Source organism: Myxine glutinosa, chromosome 4 (genome assembly GCF_964187855.1).
Source record: "Myxine glutinosa chromosome 4, kmMyxGlut1.1, whole genome shotgun sequence".
NCBI classification, from domain to species: Eukaryota; Metazoa; Chordata; class Myxini; order Myxiniformes; family Myxinidae; genus Myxine; species Myxine glutinosa.
In genome coordinates this window covers 217957514-217972078 of record NC_136264.1, presented here as the reverse complement: position 1 = coordinate 217972078, position 14565 = coordinate 217957514, and the positions used below count along the sequence as shown (strand labels likewise).

The window sequence follows — 14565 nt, the reverse complement described above, 5'->3', positions numbered from 1 at the left end:
GGTTGTTCCAAACTTTTTTTTTCTTTTTTTTTTCTTTTGTTTTTTTGTATACTGAACCGAGGCTCGTGAAAGAGCTAACATTTACTTCACAAACAAATCAACCAGACAAACAAAATATATAAAAAGAGGGAGTGGAAAACAAGATGGGGAGAGAAGGGGAAGCACACAAACACAACATTTGAGAGCAGGGAGATGTGTGGAAGGGAGAGGGCTTGGAGGGAGGAGGCGTGGGAAGGGGGGGGGGGGGGGAGGGAGAAGTATAAAACACAAGGACACCAAGGACTTCCAGGACATAAGTTGGTATTTCAAAAAAGTGGAATTGGGGTGAAATTAGCGGGGGTAGAAAAGATCAAGGTTTTGGATGGGGGAAGATAAGAGATGGTGGTGAACAGCTGTTTTAAAGACCTGGAGGGTGGAGTGGGATTGAAGAGAGTGGGGGAGTTTGTTCCAGAGGTGGGAGAAAAGAGGAATGAAGGAGTGAAGGTGAGCAGAGAGTCTTGATTTTGGCAGTTTGACCATAAGAGGGTTGCAGGCAGATCTTGTGCGACCTGTAGGAATATTTGCGGGACAGAGCCCAGAGAGAGCTGGGGGGGCAAGGCCAGAGAGGAGTCGGTAGAAGACGGAAAGACCACCAACCTGCCTGCGGTGAGTGAGTGAGAGGCCCTTGGAGATGGCTTCATCGCGGGAGATTCCAATGATTCTGAATGCTTTGCTTTCAACAGCGTGAAGACGAGCTAGGTGTGAGGCAGGAGCACCAGCCCAGAGGGGAGAGCAGTATTCCATTGAGCTGTGGATGAAAGCCTTGTATGTGGTGAGGAGCTCAGGTGTGCCAAGGAAGGACTTCGCACGACGGAGGATGCCCAGTCGGCGACTGGCTTTGGAGGCCAGATTTGAAATGTGGTTTTCCCAGGAAAGATCATGGCAGATAGTGAGACCCAAAAGCTTGAGTGACAGAACTTCTTGGAGAGGATTATTCAGAAAGTGGATGGGAGGGTTGTCCAGTCGGTCTTTTCGGAGAGACATCGTAAGAGTGTGAGATTTGTCAGGATTGAAAGACATGTTCCACTTGTTTGCCCAGTCTGTGATTTTGTCCAGGTCTGCAGAGAGTGAGGAGGCTGCAGACTGCCGATCTGAGGGATGAAGAATGGAGCGACAGAGAGTGGAGTCATCAGGAAAGAGATAGAGAGGATTTTCAAGAGAGTCAGAGAGATCATTGACGAAGACCAGAAAAAGCACAGGGCCCAGAACACTGCCTTGTGGAACTCCAGCCTGAACAGGAAGAGGAGATGAGAGAAACCCATTCAGGGCCACACGTTGACTACGACTAGAGAGGAAGTCCGCCAGCCATGCGTGGAGATTTCCATGGATACCAAAAGAGGAGAGTTTGGTGAGCAGAGCGGGGTGCCAGACCGTATCGAAGGCACGTGATATGTCAAGGGAGACGGCTCTAATTTCCTCTTTGGCGTTGAGGACCTCCATCCATTGTTGAGAAAGCAGAAGCAGCATGTCCAGAGTAGAGTGACCTGGTCTGAAACCAAATTGATGATCAGAGATCAAGCCATTGGAGAAGAGGAAAGATTTCATATCCGAAGCAATGATGGATTCCATGACTTTGCTGATAATTGGGAGAAGGCTGATTGGTCTGTAAACCTGGTAGAATAAACAGTATACTGCACTGACTAAAGGTATTTTAAACCAATTTCAATGGTTGCTAGAAGACAGGGCAGCATGTACAATTAAACTCACAGAATCATAAGACTTTAAACAAACAAAAGTAAAACCTATTTTGGGGAACAACCCTCCCCCTTCCACCCCCAAATACCTCCTCAAACCCCAATTTTTCGAATGCCTTAAACAAACATTGATACATCACGAGTGATGAAGGTTGTGGTGAAGTTTCATCAAAATAGTGTGTCGTTTCAGGGGAAATAGCAAATCCCTATTTTGGAGGGTCAAGCCTGGAACCACTTTGAAACCAGTAAACCTCCTTAAAACCCGATTTTTTTAAATACCGTGAACAAACTTTATTCACAACACAACGAATATCATTTGTGCCAAATTTGGTCACAATCCCTTCAGCGGTTTCGGAGAAGTTTCAAGTGTTCACGGACGGACGGACGGACGACGCGCCATCACAGAGCTCCCCTGAACTTCGTTCCAGGTGAGATAAAGATAAATTATTTAATAATTGGTGTTTATCATACATGTTGCTCTTCATGTTTTCAAATATGTGAGCCATGTACCAGTGAACTTACCCGATCTTATATGAATAATCTTGCGAGTCTGACCGGTGAACTCACCCTACGTTACATGATCTTTGGTAGTTTGACCGGTGAACTTATCTTACCTTACATGATCTTTGGTGGTCTGACCAGTGAACTTACCCTACGTTACATGATCTTCAGTGGTCTGACCGGTGAACTTACCATACGTTACATGATCTTCGGTGGTCTGACCGGTGAACTTACACTACATTACATGATCTTCGGTGGTCTGAACGGTGAACTTACCCTATGTTACATGATCTTCGGTGGTCTGACCGGTGAACTTACCCTATCTTATATGAATAATCTTGGTAGTCTGACCGGTGAACTTACCATACGTTACATGATCTTCGGTGGTCTGACCGGTGAACTTACCATACGTTACATGATCTTAGGTGGTCTGACCGGTGAACTTACCATACATTACATGATCTTTGGTGGTCTGACCGGTGAACTCACCCTACATTACATGATCTTCGGTGGTCTGACCGGTGAACTTACCCTACATTACATGATCTTCGGTGGTCTGACCGGTGAACTTACCCTACATTACATGATCTTCGGTGGTCTGACCGGTGAACTTACCCTATGTTACATGATCTTTGGTGGTCTGACCGGTGAACTTACCCTATCTTATATGAATAATCTTGGTGGTCTGACCGGTGAACTTACCCTATGTTACATGATCTTCGGTGGTCTGACCGGTGAACTTACCCTATCTTATATGAATAATCTTGGTGGTCTGACCGGTGAACTTACCATACGTTACATGATCTTCCATGGTCTGACCGGTGAACTTACCATACGTTACATGATCTTCAGTGGTCTGACCGGTGAACTTACCATACGTTACATGATCTTCAGTGGTCTGACCGGTGAACTTACCATACGTTACATGCTCTTCGGTGGTCTGACCTGTGAACTTACCATACGTTACATGATCTTCGGTGGTCTGACCGGTGAACTTACCATACGTTACATGATCTTCGGTGGTCTGACCGGTGAACTTACCCTACGTTACATGATCTTTGGTGGTCTGACCAGTGAACTTACCCTATGTTACATGATCTTCGGTGGTCTGACCAGTGAACTTACCCTATGTAACATGATCTTCGGTGGTATGACCGGTGAACTTATCTTACCTTACATGATCTTCGGTGGTCTGACCGGTGAACTTACCCTACGTTACATGATCTTCGGTGGTCTGACCAGTGAACTTACCCTATGTTACATGATCTTCGGTGGTCTGAATGGTTAACCTACTCGATGTTACATGATCTTTGGTAGTCTGACAAGTGAACTTACCCTACGTTACATGATCTTCGGTGGTCTGAATGGTTAACTTCCTCGACTTTACATGAACTTTGGTAGTTTGATCGTTGAACTTACCCTACGTTACATGATCTTTGGTAGTTTGTCCGGTGAATTTATCCTATGTTACATGATGTTCGGTGGTCTGACTAGTTAACTTACTCTACGTTACATGATATTTGGTGGTTTGACCGGTGAACTTACCCTATGTTACATGATCTTCGGTGGTCTGAATGGTTACCTTACTCTACGTTACATGATATTTGGTAGTTTGACCGGTGAATTTATCCTATGTTACATGATGTTCGGTGGTCTGACTAGTTAACTTACTCTACTCTACGTTAGATGATATTTGGCAGTTTGTCCGGTGAGCTTATCCTATGTTACATGATGTTCGGTGGTCTGGCTAGTTAACTTACCCTACGTTACATGATCTTTGGTAGTTTGACCGGTAAACTTACCCTACGTTACATAATCTTTGGTCGTTTGACCAGTGAACTTATCCTATGTTACATGATGTTCGGTGGTCTGACTAGTTAACTTACTCTACGTTAGATGATATTTGGTAGTTTGACCGGTGAACTTATCCTATGTTACATGATGTTCGGTGGTCTGACTAGTTAACTTACTCTACGTTAGATGATATTTGGTAGTTTGACCGGTAAACTTACCCTACGTTACATGATCTTTGGTAGTTTGACCGGTAAACTTACCCTACGTTACATGATATTTGGTAGTTTGACCGGTGAACTTATCCTATGTTACATGATGTTCGGTGGTCTGACTAGTTAACTTACGCTACGTTAGATGATATTTGGTAGTTTGACCGGTGAACTTATCCTATGTTACATGATGTTCGGTGGTCTGGCTAGTTAACTTACCCTACGTTACATGATCTTTGGTAGTTTGACCAGTAAACTTACCCTACGTTACATGATTTTGGTAGTTTGACCAGTGAACTTATCCTATGTTACATGATGTTCGGTGGTCTGACTAGTTAACTTACTCTACGTTAGATGATATTTGGTAATTTGACTGGTAAACTTACCCTACGTTACATGATCTTTGGTAGTTTGACCAGTGAACTTATCCTATGTTACATGATGTTCGGTGGTCTGGCTAGTTAACTTACCCTACGTTACATGATCTTTGGTAGTTTGACCGGTAAACTTACCCTACGTTACATGATCTTTGGTAGTTTGACCGGTAAACTTACCCGACGTTACATGATATTTGGTAGTTTGACCGGTGAACTTATCCTATGTTACATGATGTTCGGTGGTCTGACTAGTTAACTTACACTACGTTAGATGATATTTGGTAGTTTGACCGGTGAACTTATCCTATGTTACATGATGTTCGGTGGTCTGGCTAGTTAACTTACGCTACGTTAGATGATATTTGGTAGTTTGACCGGTGAACTTATCCTATGTTACATGATGTTCGGTGGTCTGACTAGTTAACTTACGCTACGTTAGATGATATTTGGTAGTTTGACCGGTGAACTTATCCTATGTTACATGATGTTCGGTGGTCTGGCTAGTTAACTTACCCTACGTTACATGATCTTTGGTAGTTTGACCGGTAAACTTACCCTACGTTACATGATCTTTGGTAGTTTGACCGGTAAACTTACCCTACGTTACATGATATTTGGTAGTTTGACCGGTGAACGTATCCTATGTTACATGATGTTCGGTGGTCTGACTAGTTAACTTACGCTACGTTAGATGATATTTGGTAGTTTGACCGGTGAACTTATCCTATGTTACATGATGTTCGGTGGTCTGGCTAGTTAACTTACGCTACGTTAGATGATATTTGGTAGTTTGACCGGTGAACTTATCCTATGTTACATGATGTTCGGTGGTCTGACTAGTTAACTTACGCTACGTTACATGATATTTGGTAGTTTGACCGGTGAACTTATCCTATGTTACATGATGTTCGGTGGTCTGACTAGTTAACTTACGCTACGTTAGATGATATTTGGTAGTTTGACCGGTGAACTTATCCTATGTTACATGATGTTCGGTGGTCTGACTAGTTAACTTACGCTACGTTAGATGATATTTGGTAGTTTGACCGGTGAACTTATCCTATGTTACATGATGTTCGGTGGTCTGGCTAGTTAACTTATCCTACGTTCCATGAACTTTGGTAGTTTGACCGGTAAACTTATCCTATGTTACATGATGTTCGGTGGTCTGGCTAGTTAACTTATCCTACGTTCCATGAACTTTGGTAGTTTGACAGTCTTGCAACTAAATATTTCATTTCAACATGTTCCCTTTAAATGACATTATTCCCTTTTTATCGCATCAAAGGCTTTTTGAAGAGCGAGCAACTCTTTTACATTGAAGTTTAAAAGGACGATCAACACAGTGTTTGGGATTCGAACCCTATATAGAGATCAGCATGGAACATCCACACAGTGTTTGGGATTCGAACCCCATATAGAGATCAGCATGGAACAATGGAACATCCACACAGTGTTTGGGATTCGAACCCCATATAGAGATCAGCATGGAACATCCACACAGTGTTTGGGATTCGAACCCCATATAGAGATCAGCATGGAACATCCACACAGTGTTTGGGATTCGAACCCCATATAGAGATCAGCATGGAACATCCACACAGTGTTTGGGATTCGAACCCCATATAGAGATCAGCATGGAACATCCACACAGTGTTTGGGATTCGAACCCCATATAGAGATCAGCATGGAACATCCACACAGTGTTTGGGATTCGAACCCCATATAGAGATCAGCATGGAACATCCACACAGTGTTTGGGATTCGAACCCCATATAGAGATCAGCATGGAACATCCACACAGTGTTTGGGATTCGAACCCCATATAGAGATCAGCATGGAACATCCACACAGTGTTTGGGATTCGAACCCCATATAGAGATCAGCATGGAACATCCACACAGTGTTTGGGATTCGAACCCCATATAGAGATCAGCATGGAACATCCACAAGGTTTCTTATTAAAACATTTTGTTCTTCACTTCTTGTTTATCAGATTATGTTCAAGTTAAGCTGTTTTTATAAAATAAAAAAGAAGTAGTAGCAAATACTAGTAAAACGCAGGTGAACTTTTCGGAGGCCAAGCATATCTCAAAACGTGATAAAAGAGCACAGGTAGAAAGAGGTGATAGATTGGGGAGTGTGAGCACGTTGGGTGTGGGGGTTGAGGGGGTGAGGAGGTTGGAGAAGAGGACAGCACGTTCAAACACACAACGGCTTGTTGAAGCGACAACAGTGCCAGGACATTGCCAACTCAGCCGAGCTCAGCAGATTCCTCACGTGTTGCAATTGCAGGCGCCAGAAGAATATCGGGGGAGAGGAGGGGGGGCAAAGGGGGAGTGGGTGAGGTGCAAGGGAACTCTGGACAAAGGGGGGGAATAATAATGATGTTGATGGGCATATGTGGGGGGAGGGGGGGCAAAGGGGGGAGTGGGTGAGGTGCAAGGGAACTCAGGACAAAGAGGGGGGGATAATAATGATGTTGATGGGCATATGTGGGGGGAGGGGGGCAAAGGGGGGAGTGGGTGAGGTGCAAGGGAACTCAGGACAAAGGGGGGGGGGATAATAATGATGTTGATGGGCATATGTGGGGGGAGGGGGGCAAAGGGGGGAGTGGGTGAGGTGCAAGGGAACTCAGGACAAAGAGGGGGGGATAATAATGATGTTGATGAGCATATGTGGGGGGAGGGGGCAAAGGGGGGAGTGGGTGAGGTGCAAGGGAACTCAGGACAAAGGGGGGGGAATAATAATGATGTTGATGGGCATATGTGGGGGGAGGGAGCAAAGGGGGAAGTGGGTGAGGTGCAAGGGAACTCAGGACAAAGGGGGGGGGGGGATAATAATGATGTTGATGGGCATATGTGGAGGGAGGGGGGCAAAGGGGGGATTGGGTGAGGTGCAAGGGAACTCAGGACAAAGGGGGGAATAATAATGATGTTGATGGGCATATGTGGGTGGAGGGGGGCAAAGGGGGGAGTGGGTGAGGTGCAAGGGAACTCAGGACAAAGGGGGGGGAATAATAATGATGTTGATGGGTATATGTGGGGGGAGGGGGGCAAAGGGGAGAGTGGGTGAGGTGCGAGGGAACTCAGGACAAAGGTGGGGAAATAATGGTGTTGCTGGGCATATGTGGGGGGAGGTGGGCAAAGGGGGGAGTGGGTGAGGTGCAAGAGAACTCAGAACAAAGGGGGGAATAATAATGATGTTGATGGGCATTTGTGGGGGGAGGGGGGCAAAGGGGGGAGTGGGTGAGGTGCAAGAGAACTCAGGACAAAGGGGGGGGGAAAACAATGGTGTTGATGGGCATATGTGGGGGGAAGGGGGGCTAAGGGGGGAGTGGGTGAGGTGCAAGGGAACTCAGGACAAAGGGGGGGAATAATAATGATGTTGATGGGCATCAAGGTACCGGTCGGTACCCTGGAATTGAAGTGCAAGCAAGATAGCTTTCACCACGTCGGCTTAAAGATGATGTGCACTTGCTGCAGGATTGGTGCACACCTTGACCGAGGATTTCAAATTGGTGAATGGGATCTAACGTGGTTTGCTTTGTCACCTTTTGTAACATTTGTTCGATTGTTCAGGTTACTTATCATGCACAAAATTGTCAATTCGAAAAACTGAAATAGTTACTTCACCTGTACCTTATTCTCCTATATACACCTTGAGTACAAGTTGCAGCCTTTGCCCCGTCATTCAAAAGTTAAACCCAGATTAGGGCGCAATTTGCACTGCTCTCTGCCCCCAAGGTAGATATCTCACTGTTGCAGGTATCAATGTACTGTGGCTATTACGATAAACCTGCTCGTAGGATAGACACATTATGGAGGATCAAAGTCATACTGATCAGTCACATGACATATTATAATCCTATTACATCTATTGTGAACTTCTCCAGGAAACTCACTGTTCTGCTGATATTTTTAAAAAAGCTTTTCCTCCATTTCATCAAAGTCTGATTTGTGCTTTTGTTACCGTTTCAACCAAACTCGCGCTTCCGATTAAACAAAACGTTTGCCAAATGTCCCCCAGGTATCAACATTTTAAAATCATCAATGACGATACCTGAAATACCCCCCAGGTATCAACATTTTAAAATCATCAATGACGATACCTGAAATATCCCCCAGGTATTAACATTTTAAAATCATCAATGACGATACCTGAAATACCCCCAGATATCAACATTTTAAAATCATCAATGACGATACCTGAAATATCCCCCAGATATCAACATTTTAAAATCATCAATGACGATACCTGAAATACCCCCCAGGTATCAACATTTTAAAATCATCAATGACGATACCTGAAATATCCCCCTGGTATCAACATTTTAAAATCATCAATGACGATACTTGAAATACCCCCCAGGTATCAACATTTTAAAATCATCAATGACGATACCTGAAATACCCCCCAGGTATCAACATTTTAAAATCATCAATGACGATACCTGAAATATCCCCCTGGTATCAACATTTTAAAATCATCAATGACGATACCTGAAATACCCCCCAGGTATCAACATTTTTAAATCATCAATGACGATACTTCAAATACCCCCCAGGTATCAACATTTTAAAATCATCAATGACGATACCTGAAATACCCCCCCAGGTATCAACATTTTAAAATCATCAATGACGATACCTGAAATATCCCCCAGGTATCAACATTTTAAAATCATCAATGACGATACCTGAAATACCCCCCAGGTATCAACATTTTAAAATCATCAATGACGATACCTGAAATATCCCCCAGGTATCAACATTTTAAAATCATCAATGACGATACCTGAAATACCCCCCAGGTATCAACATTTTAAATCATCAATGACGATACCAGAAATACCCCCAGGTATCAACATTTTAAAATCATCAACGACGATACCTGAAATACCCCCAGGTATCAACATTTTAAAATCATCAATGACGATACCTGAAATACCCCCCAGGTATCAACATTTTAAAATCATCAATGACGATACCTGAAATACCCCCCAGGTATTAACATTTTAAAATCATCAATGACGATACCTGAAATACCCCCCAGGTATCAACATTTTAAAATCATCAATGACGATACCTGAAATATCCCCCAGATATTAACATTTTAAAAATCATCAATGACGATACCTGTAATATCCCCAGATATCAACATTTTAAAATCATCAATGACGATACCTGTAATATCCCCAGATATTAACATTTTAAAATCATCAATGACGATACCTGTAATATCCCCAGATATTAACATTTTAAAATCATCAATGACGATACCTGAAATATCCCCAGATATTAACATTTTAAAATCATCAATGACGATACCTGAAATATCCCCAGATATCAACATTTTAAAATCATCAATGACGATACCTGAAATACCCCCCAGGTATTAACATTTTAAAATCATCAATGACGATACCTGAAATACCCCCCAGGTATCAACATTTTAAAATCATCAATGACGATACCTGAAATATCCCCCAGGTATTAACATTTTAAAAATCATCAATGACGATATCTGAAATACCCCCCAGGTATCAACATTTTAAAATCATCAATGATGATACCTGTAATATCCCCAGATATTAACATTTTAAAATCATCAATGACGATACCTGAAATATCCCCCAGGTATTAACATTTTAAAAATCATCAATGACGATATCTGAAATACCCCCCAGGTATCAACATTTTAAAATCATCAACGACGATACCTGAAATACCCCCCAGGTATCAACATTTTAAAATCATCAATGACGATACCTGAAATATCCCCCAGGTATCAACATTTTAAAATCATCAACGGCGATATCTGAAATATCCCCCAGGTATCAACATTTTAAAATCATCAACGGCGATATCTGAAATATCCCCCAGGTATCAACATTTTAAAATCATCAATGACGATACCTGAAATATCCCCCAGGTATCAACATTTAAAATCATCAATGACGATATCTGAAATACCCCCAGGTATCAACATTTTAAAATCATCAACGACGATACCTGAAATACCCCCCAGGTATCAACATTTTAAAATCATCAATGACGATACCTGAAATATCCCCCAGGTATCAACATTTAAAATCATCAATGACGATACCTGAAATATCCCCCAGGTATCAACATTTTAAAATCATCAATGACGATACCTGAAATATCCCCCAGGTATCAACATTTTAAAATCATCAACGACGATACCTGAAATACCCCCCAGGTATCAACATTTAAAATCATCAATGACGATACCTGAAATACCCCCAGGTATCAACATTTTAAAATCATCAACGACGATACCTGAAATACCCCCCAGGTATCAACATTTTAAAATCATCAACGACGATACCTGAAATACCCCCCAGGTATCAACATTTTAAAATCATCAACGACGATACCTGAAATACCCCCCAGGTATCAACATTTTAAAATCATCAACGACGATACCTGAAATACCCCCCAGGTATCAACATTTAAAATCATCAACGACGATACCTGAAATATCCCCAGGTATCAACATTTTAAAATCATCAACGACGATACCTGAAATACCCCCAGGTATCAACATTTAAAATCATCAACGACGATATCTGAAATACCCCCAGGTATCAACATTTTAAAATCATCAACGACGATATCTGAAATACCCCCAGTATCAACATTTTAAAATCATCAACGATAATACCTGTGAGATTTCTCTTTCACAAAAAGTTGTTTCTCCCAAGAAGGTAAAATGCAAGAAGAGCTTCATGGAGCATCAAGGATTCTCAGACATTCATGTTGTTCTCGTTATCAAGAAGAAGAACAACTCTTCCTTTGCATCAACTGGTGCTGCAAACAAGTTGCTATAGCGATGCCCATTACAAGGTAACTCAAGGTGAGGCTTCTTCATAGGACAGGTTCAGTTCATTCCGCCGAGATCAGGAAACATCAACTCGCAGTAAAAACAATAATACACCTGGAACTACAGTAATATTCCAGGTAGAGTGGGTTGGAATGTAATACACCTGTTGGAATGTGCAGCACCACTGCACACAACAGAGAGTGCTATCACTGGAACCTTCTCGTGGACATAAAACTTCCAAACTTGTCAGTCTGGTTGATCAGGAAAACCGACGCACAATAACAAACCAGACCAGTTCCCACATCGAGTTTCCATGTGACTCAGAGGTGAGTGTTTCACTCCAAAGCACACGGTCTACCTGCCCGGCAAGACTCCCCTACCTAAACAATAACAAACCAGACCAGTTCCCACATCGAGTTTCCATGTGACTCAGGTGTGAGTGTTTCACTCTAAAGCACACGGTCTACCTGCCCGGCAAGACTCCCCTACCTAAGCAATAACAAACCAGACCAGTTCCCACATCGAGTTTCCATGTGACTCAGGTGAGTGTTTCATTCCAAAGCACACGGTCTACCTGCCCGGCAAGACTCCCCTACCTAAACAAGTGAAGTTTGCGCAACCCCGTGACAACCACCACGTGCATGCTCAAAATCAAACCGGTCGAAGAAGAAGAAGAGGAACACAATGGAGTAAAAAGAGGAATTGATTGAAAGCTCCACTTACCAGGTTCATACACACTGGAACAGGATGTTAGTTCAGACAAAGCTTTCCCAACAATAATTATTGAAAGCAGGCCACCCCCATTTGTACATTTGAGTTTGTTCATTGGGTGAAAGTTGCCCGCCCAATCGGCTGCCCTCAAAGCAAACAAGTCGCTACCAAAGCCAACACTATCTATGTCGAGACTGTGAGCGCAGCAGAAATTGTCATCACGCATTGGGGTTCAAAGTTCGAAAAGACTTGTCATCTCAAAATCGGTGGGTATCAGGTCTGCACGGACGTGGACAACAACGCGACACCTGCCACATGGACACACACCTCATTGTCCGACATATTCAATCTTTATTAGGCCTTTCAAACTCAAAAGCCATGAAGCGCTAGGCTAGACATGCTTTGCCATTCAAATAGCCGGAGTTTGGCGACAACTTTCAAACATGTCCGTAGTTTGTCACTCTGCGGTAACGTGGATTGTGGGAGATGCACAAGTTATTTTGATGTAAAAACAGCATCACGTGATCTGTCATGTGATGTAAAGGCAGAATCACGTGATCTGTCGTGTGATGTAAAGGCAGAATCACGTGATCTGTCGTGTGATGTAAAGGCAGAATCACGTGATCTGTCATGTAATGTAAAGGCAGAATCACGTGATCTGTCATGTGATGTAAAGGCAGAATTACGTGATCTGTCATGTGATGTGAAGGCAGAATCACATGATCTGTCATGTAATGTAAAGGCAGAATCACATGATCTGTCATGTGAGTAAAGGCATAATCACATGATCTGTCATGTAATGTAAAGGCAGAATCACATGATCTGTCATGTAATGTAAAGGCAGAATCACATGATCTGTCATGTGAGTAAAGGCATAATCACATGATCTGTCATGTGATCAAACACATTTTTGGAAAAGTAATCAAAACAAACTTTTTTTAATCATTTCACATTTTAAATAGTGACTTGTATAACAAGATTCATATCCAATGTTAAATATAATCAATTCTCAACAAAAACACTGATGAAAATCAGTAGATGGTATAAAGGTTGGAGGTGGGGTAGATGGCAGAGAGATGGGGGCATGGGGGCATGGGGGCATGGGGGGCATCAGATTCAGGAAATTCGATACTTCCATAGATTAGGTGAATGATTGCAAGATCAAGATGATGGGGATGAGTAAGAAATAATGAAAATAGAGATTACATGATGCAAGGGACCGACAATCTTGGAGGACGTCACTCGGAAAAGGATCAGGGGGGTGGTAACAGGTAAGCACACAGCACGGTGCTGCCACAGATAACTATAGGTAAAGCAAACAGGTTTTAGGTTGTATTCGGAGGGGGATACACGACACATCAAAGGAGGTGCTTTTAACACCACATAGAAATAGAGTGAGGCATCACCTAGAATATTGTATAGTTTTAATCACCACATCTGAGAGAAGACAAGGCTGCCATATAAAGGGTTTGGCACAGAGCTACTAGATGCATAGCGGGTTGGGCACAGAGCTACTAGATGAATAGAGAGTTGGGCACAGAGCTACTAGATACATAGCGGGTTGGGCACAGAGCTACTAGATGCATAGCGGGTTGGGCACAGAACTACTAGATGCATAGAGAGTTGGGCACAGAGCTACTAGATGAATAGAGGGTTGGGCACAGAGCTACTAGATGAATAGAGAGTTGGGCACAGAGCTACTAGATGAATAGGGGGTTGGGCACAGAGCTACTAGATGCATAGCGGGTTGGGCACAGAGCTACTAGATACATAGCGGGTTGGGCACAGAGCTACTAGATGAATAGAGAGTTGGGCACAGAGCTACTAGATGAATAGGGGGTTGGGCACAGAGCTACTAGATACATAGCGGGTTGGGCACAGAGCTACTAGATGAATAGAGAGTTGGGCACAGAGCTACGAGATGAATAGGGGGTTGGGCACAGAGCTACTAGATACATAGCGGGTTGGGCACAGAGCTACTAGATGAATAGAGAGTTGGGCACAGAGCTACTAGATACATAGCGGGTTGGGCACAGAGCTACTAGATGAATAGAGAGTTGGGCACAGAACTACTAGATGCATAGAGAGTTGGGCACAGAGCTACTAGATGAATAGAGGGTTGGGCACAGAGCTACTAGATGAACAGAGAGTTGGGCACAGAGCTACTAGATGAATAGGGGGTTGGGCACAGAGCTACTAGATGCATAGCGGGTTGGGCACAGAGCTACTAGATACATAGCGGGTTGGGCACAGAGCTACTAGATGAATAGAGTTGGGCACAGAGCTACTAGATGAATAGGGGGTTGGGCACAGAGCTACTAGATACATAGCGGGTTGGGCACAGAGCTACTAGATGAATAGAGAGTTGGGCACAGAGCTACTAGATGAATA

The 14565-nt window shown here is 43.1% G+C and overlaps 1 protein-coding gene across 4 annotated transcripts in view; it reads right to left on the bottom strand.

Moving 5' to 3' along the window:
* Positions 1-14565, bottom strand: part of LOC137425719 (RNA-binding protein 47) — a 215055-nt gene that overhangs the window by 183440 nt on the left and 17050 nt on the right. Inside the window, exon 1 of one of the 4 annotated variants that reach the window (XM_078777026.1) lies at positions 12187-12255. The exons of the other annotated variants lie outside the window; for them this stretch is intronic. The gene's annotated coding sequence lies outside the window, so the exon portion shown is untranslated. Of the gene's footprint in view, positions 1-12186; positions 12256-14565 lie in introns of those variants that run through there. 4 annotated transcript variants of the gene reach the window in all.